General features: G+C 42.7%; 1 long non-coding RNA gene across 12 annotated transcripts; it reads left to right on the forward strand.

Moving 5' to 3' along the window:
• The first annotated feature begins 5,517 nt into the window (after positions 1-5,517).
• Positions 5,518-10,547, forward strand: LOC119335803. 12 transcript variants are annotated; one of them, XR_005162076.1, is made up of 6 exons: positions 5,518-6,003; positions 6,082-6,157; positions 6,474-6,527; positions 7,294-7,463; positions 7,539-10,068; positions 10,251-10,547. It is a non-coding gene; the product is annotated as an uncharacterized LOC119335803 (long non-coding RNA). The 12 variants fall into 12 exon arrangements; XR_005162057.1 differs by lacking the exon at positions 6,474-6,527 and having other exon boundaries at positions 7,539-9,584; positions 9,693-10,068; XR_005162040.1 differs by lacking the exon at positions 6,474-6,527 and having other exon boundaries at positions 7,539-7,750; positions 8,530-10,068.
• The last annotated feature ends 418 nt before the right edge of the window (positions 10,548-10,965 follow it).

The following is a 10,965-nucleotide window of genomic DNA, read 5'->3' on the forward strand; positions in this document are numbered from 1 at the left end:
TGTACCTTGTTTGGGATGTTGTCGTGGTCGAGTGGAGGAATCCTTCTGGCTCCGCGCGGGTTGTCCCTGTTCCCGGTAACGTCTACCATCCACCTTTCCAGAGTGACATCGTCGACTTCTTCTGGATGGACTCTGGTCTCGTCCGCGGGCCCACAGTACAACCACATGCAGTGGCTCCGGAACTGGAGAGGTTGGATGCGGCGCTTGAGGAAAACCTCCAAGAGGTCCATGCCTGTCACTCCGTCCCGAACCAGCTGCACCACTCGCTCCATCAACATCTTCACGTCGGCTTTCTCCTCCGGAATCAGCTTCAGAGGGGAGGGCTTGTTCACTCGGTCCATGGTAAATTGAGGGAGTCCACTCGACTGCCCTGGCGTCGACTGGACCTGGCAGTAGAACCAAGTCGACTGCCAGCCCCTGACGGACTCGGGAAAAGACATGGGCGGGAATGTGCTATTGTTCCTCACCTGAATCCCCAGGCCCCCACACATCTGGACGACTCGGGTCTTCTCGTCACCTGGGCTCGCCTTCTTCACGGTCTGAGAGCGACACGTGAAGATACGTTTGAACAAACCCCAGTGCGGTCGACAACCCAAGAAACCCTCGCACATGGACACGAACGCAGCAAGGTAGGCAATGGAGTTTGGGGTAAAGTGGTGGAGCTGCGCTCCAAAGAAATTCAGGAAACCTCGGAAGAAAATGCTCGGTGGCAAGGAAAACCCCCGATCGACATGAGTGGCCAGGAGCACACACTCACCCTCTTCTGGCTGTGGCTGCCACTCCTTCCCCGGCAACCTCGCAGCTCCGTGAGGGATCAAGCCCTCGTCGGCCATGTCGAGGAGGTCCTTCTCCGTGATGGTCGACTGGATCCAGTCGCCTTGGACCCAGCCTTTCGGCAGGCGGGATCTGGACGAAGATCCTCGGCGGCTTGTGGATCTCCCCTTCGCCTTCTCCGATGCCGATGCCTTCTTGGCACGCTCCAGCGCCGCCGTCTTCTCCTTGGCCATGGTCGCCGGTGGGATGCTCGAAGGAGAGCGGTGCGGAAGCGAGAGCAGGCACGCTGAGCAGGGAGGAAGGGAGCAGAGGGAGAGAGGGAGAATGCGGAGGCACAGCACAGAAATCCTCGCCGGGCACATTTATAAGGTCCCTTCCGAGTGGCTGACGTGTGGGCCCGGTCGATCTAATCATATCTGTGAGCAGTTATGGAGACTGGATACGTGGCGAAAAAGGCGGCGCGGAGATCGAGGCGTCTACGCCCCGTCCCATCCGAACGCCGCGGTCCGCCCCGCTTCGCGCGCGCCCCCGAATTTCGCACCCCGCAGAATCCGCGAACAACAAATCTGCCTGTCAGACGCGGCGATTCCGGCGATCCGTCGCTCGGAGATCGACGAAGTTCGAAAGATCACTCGACGCAAAAATAGAATGGATCGGGTCGACCGAAGACGAATTGCTCCTTGTCAACGAAGAGATTCTTTGATCCAGAACAGCGCACAACTAGAGCGCAAAGGTTAATCGGAAACGACGTCAACTCCTTCTTCACTCGAAGCCTCAATCCATTCGGGGGCTAATGATGGGGTTATGTACCTAGGGTAGGGTCACGGACCTGTCCCAAGTAACTTACCCTAGGACATCCCTAGAAGAGGTCGCCTTCCAGTCGACCAACGAGGGTTCACTCGACCAACGAGGACACACTCGACTGGCCTGAAGGACTCGACCACGAAGACGCACTCGACCACCAGGAGGTCAAGAGGCACTCTGCACCGCAACGGCCTGTAATTAAGTAGACTTTATGATAGTAAAAGCACTTTATGTGGGGCGTTACCAGTAACGCCCCAGACTTAACTCACCTTAAACCTTCTCCTACGTGGGCTGGCTGGGGTCCTGGCGCACTCTATATAAGCCACCCCCCTCCACAGGCAGAAGGGTTCGGCACCTTGTAATCCATACATTCATAATCCACTCGACCGCCTCCGGGCTCCGAGACGTAGGGCTGTTACTTCCTCCGAGAAGGGCCTGAACTCGTACATCCTTTGTGCTTACAACCTCTCCATAGCTAGGACCTTGCCTCTCAATACCTACCCCCACTCTACTGTCAGGCTTAGAACCACGACATACGGTGTGTCTCAACGGATAAGATGGTGCCCTATTTAACGTGAATGCAGTTGTCTCTAATGCATAACCCTAAACGATAGTGGTAAATCAAAAAGAGACATCATAGATTGCACCATATCTAATAAAGTACGGTTATGACGTTCAGACACACCATTACGATGTGGTGTTCCAGGTGGCGTGAGTTGCGAAACTATTCCACATTGTTTGAAATGAAGACCAAACTCGTAACTCAAATATTCATCTCCGCAATCAGATCGTAGAAACTTTATTTTCTTGTTACGATGATTTTACACTTCACTCTGAAATTCTTTGAACCTTTTCAAATGTTTCAGACTTATATTTCATCAAGTAGATATACCCATATATGCTCAAATCATCTGTGAAGGTCAGAAAATAACGATACCCGCCGGGAGCCTCAGCACTCATTGGACCGCACACATCAGTATGTATTATGCAACAAGTCTGTTGCTCGCTCCATTGTTCCGGAGAACGGAGTCTTAGTCATCTTGCCCATGACATGGTTCGCAAGCATCAAGTGATTCCAAAAGTCCATCAGCATGGAGTTTCTTCATGCGATTTACACCAATATAACCTAAACGGCAGTGCCACATATAAGTTGCACTATCATTATTAACTTTGCATCTTTTGGCTTGAATATTATGAATATGTGTATCACTACGACCGAGCTTCAATAAACCATTTTTATTGAGTGTATGACCATAGAAGGTTTTATTCATGTAAATAGAACAACAATTATTCCTTGACTTAAATGAATAATCGTATTGCAATAAACATGATCCAATCATATTTATGCTCAACGCAAACACCAAATAACATTTATTTTAGGTTCGACACTAATGCCGAAGGTAAAGGGTGTGTGTGATGGTGATCTTATCAACCTTGGAATCACTTCCAACTCGCATCATCACCTTGCCCTTAACTAGTCTCTGTTTATTTTACAAGTCCCGTTTTGAGTTACTACTCTTAGCAACTAAACCAGTATCAAATACTAAGGGGTTGCTATAAACACTGGTAAAGTACACATCAATAACATGTATATCAAATATACCTTTGTTCACTTTGCCATCCTTCTTATCCGCCAAGTATCTAGGGTAATTCCACTTCCAGTGACCATTTCCTTTGCAGTAGAAACACTCAGTTTCAGGGTTGGGTCTAGCTTTGGGCTTCTTCATGTGAGTGGCAACTTTCTTGCCATTCTTCTTGAAGTTCCCTTTCTTTCCCTTGCCCTTTTACTTGAAACTAGTGGTCTTGTCAACCATCGACATTTGATTCTTTTCTTGATTTCTACCTTCGTTGATTTCAGCATCACGAAGAGCTCGGGAATCGTTTTCGTCATCCCTTGCATATTATAGTTCATCACGAAGTTCCAGTAACTTGGTGAGAGTGACTAGAGAACTCTGTCAATCACTATCTTATCTGGAAGATAAACTCCCACTTGATTCAAGCGATTGTAGTACTCAGACATTCTGAGCACATGCTCACTGGTTGAGCTATTCTCCTCCATCTTGTAGGCAATGTACTTGTCTGAGGTCTCATATCTCTCGACTCGGGCATGAGTCTGAAATACCAATTTCAGCTCCTGGAACATCTCATATGTTCCGTGACATTTCAAAACATTTTTGAAGTCTCGGTTATGTTGTTAGAGGTACTTTTATGGAAATTACTTTAGGAGAAGCTACTAAACTCCTAGATAATATTATGATTAATTATTCTCAATGGCATACCAAAAGATCTTCCACTAGTAAAAAAGTGCATGCGATTGAAGAAATTAATGTTTTGAGTGGAAAGATGGATGAACTTATGAAATTATTTGCTAGCAAGAGTGCTTCTATTGATCCTAATGATACGCATTTGTCTACTTTGATTGAGAATAATAATGAGTCTATGGATGTGAATTTTATTGGTAGGAACAATTTTGGTAATAACGAGTATAGAGGTAATTTCAATCCTAGGCCTTTTCCTAGTAATTCCTCTAATAATTATGCTAACTAGCCGTCAACCCCGTGCACTTGCATGGGCTAGATATTTCAATAAACAATGATATCACTTTTTATTTTTATTTTCTTCTATATTGTTTGTTAAATATTCTAAAGATCTCTCCAAGAATGAAATATAAAAACTAAACTTGTGTGAAATTACACAACCTAAGTTGTTTCCACCCGGACCTCAAAACACGGTTGAGTGTGGCAAGATATGTTTTAACGCATCTTACCAAACATGAGCAGAGGACACAGGTCTTAAAAACTTATCAATCCTTGAATCTACCTAGAAATGGATAACTATTGCGTAGTTGTCCTGAATTGAGTACATATATACTTTAGTAATAAGTAATGTTGCAAACATAACTTAAGCTCTAGCAATACAAACCCAGTAGGACTCATCCAAACTTCAAAAAATATCACGATTGGGTTTTTGATCAGTGATGAAACCAAATTAAAGACAACTAACTTTTGATCTATCATTATGTGGTTTTCATTTAATCCGCTACAAAACTTATTAGGCTAGATTCTCTCTATTATGGCGACTTACAGGGCATATGGAATTTCAAAATTAGTAACAGTAGTTTTCCTTAGTCCTCATCATAGCCTCATTCGGTGCTTTGTATATATGCCCACCCTTTGACCACACTTCTCCTTGCATTCAGTGTGAACATATATAGTTTAAAGACAGAGTAAAGGGAAACATATCTACATAACCTTTTTACCTTTAAACACTGGTTGAAAGAAACTAATCAGTTTAGCAATAATGATTAGAATAAATTACTCTGAAATATCATTTACGAATCTAACTTCCACAGATTCTATAGTAAAACAGCTAGGAGTATAATTAGAGCAGTGCTAAGAAAACTCCATTCTCATGGATGGAGCAGTAAATTGCATGGTAAATTGTAAAAGTTGAGGGAAAAAGTAGCAACATAATAGTATATCAACAGTCAGATGCAGACTACGCTACAAATAGTTTCTTACAGAGAAGAAAGGCCAGCCTGATCATATATTAGGAATTTTCAACAGTCATTTTATTTTATAAAGACGTCATTCTTAATATAATTTAACGTGTGTGCTAAGTTATACTAATCTCTTGCCATCCTTTACCTTTGGATCATCTTAATTATTCTAACATATAAGGTTGCTAGCCAACTTGGCTCTATGAGGCTTCCCCGATTTCCTTCGATTTCGGCCATTGGATCTGGTCAATCTGGTTTTCAAATCATTCTGGGACGTTTGATCTATGTTGTTTATTTTACCTCGTTGTAATTTCGCAGGACCAATGACTGGTGGGCTCATGTTCTGTGTGGCGATTGGCTGGGTGAGCCGTTCGTGGGTGCGAGCGAGCCTGTCTTCGCACGCCGCGCGTCGTGCGGCCTGTCGCGGGCGTCTCCTCCCACTATTGCCACTGTTGGCCGCCCAGTCCCCACAACCACACCCCTCCGTCTCTCTCCCTCGCCAGCCGCCAGAACACGAACCCTAGCCCCTTTGCCCAATCCAGGCCGCCGCCGCTGCGCCCCTCACTCCTCCCTCCTCCTCATCAACACAGCCAGCAGGACCCTTCCTTCTTAGGCCCCATGGCGGGTGGTCGAGTCTGGAGCGGGATAGAAGGTCGTGGGAAGTTCGGCGCCGGCGGGAGGAAGCAGTAGGGGTGGGTGGATCAGCAGATGCAGGCGAGATCGGTTGAGAGAGGCTAGCAAGCCAGAGCAGCAGGAGCAAGGAGCTCGAGGTGATTCATGGTTTACCCCTCCTCCCCCGTCCTCTATCTTCCCCTGCCCTCACTCTCGTCTCCTTTTTATCTCATGGGTGACGGCGTCGGCTGGGCGCAGCGAGGAGTGGAAGGCACATGCCACGTGCGGGACGGAGCAGCAGGAGCAAGGATCTGGTAGCGATTTAGGGTTTGCCTCTCCCTCCTCTCTACCCCCCTCACTCTCCCCCTTTGTCTCATGGATGAGGGTGTCAGTTGCAGGGGCGCCACAAGGAGTGGAAGGCCAAGGTCGCCAACTCTACAAATTTGAGGTTCAGGCAGCATTGTTGAGGTACGCAGGATTGGTGCGTTTTGCTGGGAGCTATTTCTTTATTCACCAGACCAGGCACATGCAAATCTTCGTATTTTTCAAGGTTGTTGGGTCTCCAGTCTGCACATACATGGGTTGCATTCATTTTCTCATATTTGTTTCTTCTGGTTCACAACATCTACCTAGCCTGCTTTGATGTACCTTTATTAACATGTTATCAGTTATACGATCACTTTTGGAACATGTGTGCAATATACCACATGGTTTTGTGAGACATATAATTTTAGTTTATGCGGCAATATCATTTGTGGCTAAATCTCTAGGGTCTTAATTACAGGAGATAAACTAGGAATCCGAAAATACAAAAAGGGAACACAATAAACCTATTACAGTACGTACTTCTCTCTAACAACCTCAATGTCGACTGGTCTTTGCGCCCTGAGTTCTTGACCCACTCAATTTATTTATCCCTTCAGAAATTTAATCAATTTTCTCAATCCTTTTGTTGTTGATTGCAGTTCATTGGATTAACTTTTTTCATATTTCTTCTCATTGCATCAATTAAAATGCAAAATAGATTTGTTGTCTTGTGCTATCCCATAAAATTAGAAATGGGAATTTAAGCTTTACACGGTCTTATCAGGGATGATGCCACTAAGATTTTTATAATTATGAATTTAGTCCTTGTCGAAGTTTGGCTACTGAATTTACATTATATTGCAAAGGAATGCTATAAACTATAGCCGGTTCTTTCATATAGTATTGTCGTTTCTATAATGTAAGTTGTGGCTGCGTTACTTCTTCCAAATCTTCATAATGCTTTTTGTCATGCAGCAACTTGCTAGCGAGTCCTGGTCTGTTGCAGTTGATTGTGCATGTGGAGGGCTTCTGGATACATTTATTGTCTCATGTTATAAGGATTTACAAGTTTTGCAAGAATACATGAGTAGAGTATATTACAATAACCTTCGAATTATTGTGTATGATTTCACTAGACAACCGTAATATTAAGGCTGTCTTTTTCAACATTTTCTATTTATTTTTGTTTCTGAATTTGGTTTGGATTATGATGATGCTAGGCTAGAGGTTGTTCTTGGTCCTGCCATCCTGATGCTTGTTTCTGAATTTGGTTTGGATTGGAACAACCTGTGGTACAGGGAAGATGCAAGTTCTGGATGCGAGGCACTACAAGCTATACCTGGAGAACAAGTTCAGGGATGGGACCTGGGAGTACGAGGACCTCGGCAGTTACTTTAGCGACGGGAGCTTGATACTGCTGCCACTGTCATCTTCAACCACGACCACATCGATACCCCATGCGTCAAAAGTTTGAACCTGAACAATTTATCCATTCTAGCACTTCATTATGACACTCACACTGACTGTGACATCGTTTGTGCAGATATTCTCAATGCCAAGTCTTGGATCTGGGATTGCTCCAGCCTGCTTCCCAAGGCATACTTCACCCCAGTTGATAATATGCAAAAGATATTCCCTTCAGTTTTGAATTAGAGTGCAGTGATGAAGAAGATTCTTTTTCAATTTAATGAATTGGTCCAAATCGATTGTAAAGTTTGACAAGTGGCCGTCCTCTAAAGAAGGCTCTTCAGAAAGGTAATTCTCGAAAAAGCTCTAGCGTATATATGTGGAAGCATAGAAACAATTCTCTGTTTTTTAACAGATATATGTTGATGCACGGAAAATGTATACGGTGGTTTCCATTCTGTGTCATGGGTAGTACATGGAGCTTATTTACTTGGCCACTCTTATGGTTTTATTTTATCTATACTTGATAACTCAAGAGCTAATGTTAGGTTCTACCATATTGATTTTTAGCTCCGGTTTATTAGGTTCTGCTGTGGGTAGAGGAGCAATTAGTGTTCTCAGTTTATCTAATGAACGTCTGTTGACGCATGCAAACGGTATAGAAACAAATACCCTTATCTGTTTTCTTCCATTTGGTAATAGGTTTCCCTTCATCACATGCTTATTTTTCTTTCACAAAATAGTTTTACATTTCCGAAGATTATTAACTTAATAAGATGCTGGTGTCCATTGGTAAAATTAGCAAGTCGTTCCCTCTTTTCATCTGCTCACTATTTCTGCTACCGTTGGTAAAAGTGCGGTGTGGTCACCATACAATGGTGCCGTCAGCAAGTATTGTTAGCAGTTTTCTTTTTGAAAACTAAAAGTTGATTCCATTTGCCATGGCCATGAGATGACGTTGTGGCCATGGATGTTCTCTGCAAGTACCATCTTCTTCCTCATTCCCTCCACGCACCAATGTTTTTTTGCTTGTGCTCTTACAAATTAGTGCAAAGCTAGAAGTTAATTTCTGAACTTAGGTATGTTATTATCAATGGTTGAATTTTCTAAGATGTTTCTGTTTATAGGAATAATAGTAGGACCATCTTGATCCCCATGATGTGTGGACTGTGGACACATTGTTTGTGCTCCCATTTATCGTATCTAGAAGGCCACCAGCTTCATTCACGCTTCTATGTAACTGCTTGATGCACAAATAATCATGCATGAGGACTGAGGCGTAATGCACTTTGATATTTCTATTTTTCTTTAATTGCTGCCAAATTATTGCCTTTGTATTGAAGTGCAAGAATGTTACCTCAACTGCAACTGCTTGACCATTTCCTTCCCAGGACTGAAAGTTTTCTTGAAGCAAAGACGTCTAGCTGACATGCTCTTCATTTTTCTGGGTAGTAATATAGAAGATGACACAGATAGAGATTTATCTGTACCATCCAGACATACGTATGTCCATTTTTTAGAGTAGCCTAGGAAGTACACTGCATACAACATTCATAAATCACAATCACATATTGTGCTCATTGTCCAATGTGTTGTAGGACTCGGTTAGGATATCATGTTTGTGGGGCAATCTGTTGTGGTTGCAATGTTTAGTTCGTAAGTTAACTGCGATTGTGTTTCACGCATTTAGCTTATAAATTAATGAAGTTTACACATGTTCAGTTGGCATTCATGCTTTATTTCTTTTATTAGTTAGTTTACTGACCATATTGAGACAATAAATATAAAAACTTTGCAGCTTATGTTTCCTTCTGGAAACATTATTTTCGATAAATGTGAATAACAAGAGTGTGTTACTGTCTTTATCTTTATTGGCTGTAGTTTTGATCTACTTTTGTTACAAGATATTTCATCAATTCCTGTGTAGACATACATTTATTGGTTTACTTCTGAATGCATCTTAATCTGCACTTGTAGGCTCTCCGGGGTTTGATGATGTATGTGAATGTCTGAATAAGTTATTATTATTTTTCCAATAAATAGACACGCTAATTAGATCCAGAAATGTGTCGTTACATCTCAGCTTTGCAGCTTCACGCCGTAGTATCAAATTTTGGCAGCCGACTGGCCCTGCCTCCGTGGTTGTGGCACCAAGGTCACCACATATTACATCTTGATGCATGTAAAACAATATGGTTAAGATCCCTGTGTTTGGTTAATTTATGGACTTGCTGACATATATATTCATTTCTATTTTGTGCTCATGAGGTACTTGATGTGCGTACAATAGGTGTGTTAGGCTGAAGCATGAGGCTGGAAGGGATCTTGTGCTATGACGAGCATTTGCTTTACCAAACCAAAATGCATTTGTTGGTCTCATGTCCATGAGAAGCTCCAGTTTTGTCGGCAATAAACTGTAGCAAGTAGTGATTGGTCCGATGTCCTTCGTGGGATGCAATTATGGCATGGTTTCTCAATAAAAAAAATAGCTTCATGTTGTATATGAGTATGATAGCCATTCATATGTTGTTCTTCATGTATCAGATTCCAGGAATATTTGGATGGTTGATGAGTTTCCCATGTTTGATGAAATTTTACCTTTTCAAAATCGGCCGAGGCTTGTGAGAATAGCACCGCTGAACTGGTGGACACTTCTATTTCATCATGTATGCAATGTCCCCTTTTAATGTTGTTCTTTTTGGGTTTTATAAGATTAAGATCTATACTTGGCCATAAATTGAGTCTGATGTTCATGCATTTAATGTTGGTCAGATTTTAGGAATTTTTATTTTCATAATGATTCTGAAACAAGGTCACTCCAATCGATCCTGCTCCTGTGTGGTGGCAGGATGATGGTTCAGGAACGCAGGGTGGGCGAAAGAAAACTATGATCGCTTTTATCTCTGGTCATTTGGAGCATATATGGAGGGACAAAGACAGCGGGCTTTGAGTTTGATAGTGTCTTCACGACGGTCCAGAGGGTCATTGATCCTGATACTAGCACTAGGCTCACGTGAGCTTGGGTTGTTTGATCGTGCCCGTTTGTGTAAATACTCCCCTGTAATATATGCAATCCTATTGCATGGTTTGAAAAAAGAATTATTCTGAAACTGGAGTTTAGAGCAGTGTACACTGCTTGACCACAGCTAAACCTCCTAATACATGGAATTTTTACAAAGCACACATGGTGTCACTGGGTCTCTCTGTGCTATTTGGCGCAATGGGTCATCTAATGCTCCTAACTAATGAAAATATTTGGAAAGCGCTAATGATTTTAAAGGTACATATACTTTTAAACAAAAGCCTATGTATTTTTTTTGCTCAAACACGAAGTCACTAAAAAATGCAAATGTTTTTCAATGTGAACATGATTTTAAATGGGTCTCTACGAACATGGCAGCAAATATTTCGTGCTATTAGATTAAAATGTGTATATACATCTCATTATAGACAACAATTCATCATGTTTCTTATTAAAGGGGATTAAACCATCCCCGCAAAAAAAGGATTAAACCATGTGTATTTATTTCATCTTGCACATGAATTTAACGTGCCTCTGCGCC

Source organism: Triticum dicoccoides, chromosome 1B, assembly GCF_002162155.2.
Source record: "Triticum dicoccoides isolate Atlit2015 ecotype Zavitan chromosome 1B, WEW_v2.0, whole genome shotgun sequence".
NCBI classification, from domain to species: Eukaryota; Viridiplantae; Streptophyta; class Magnoliopsida; order Poales; family Poaceae; genus Triticum; species Triticum dicoccoides.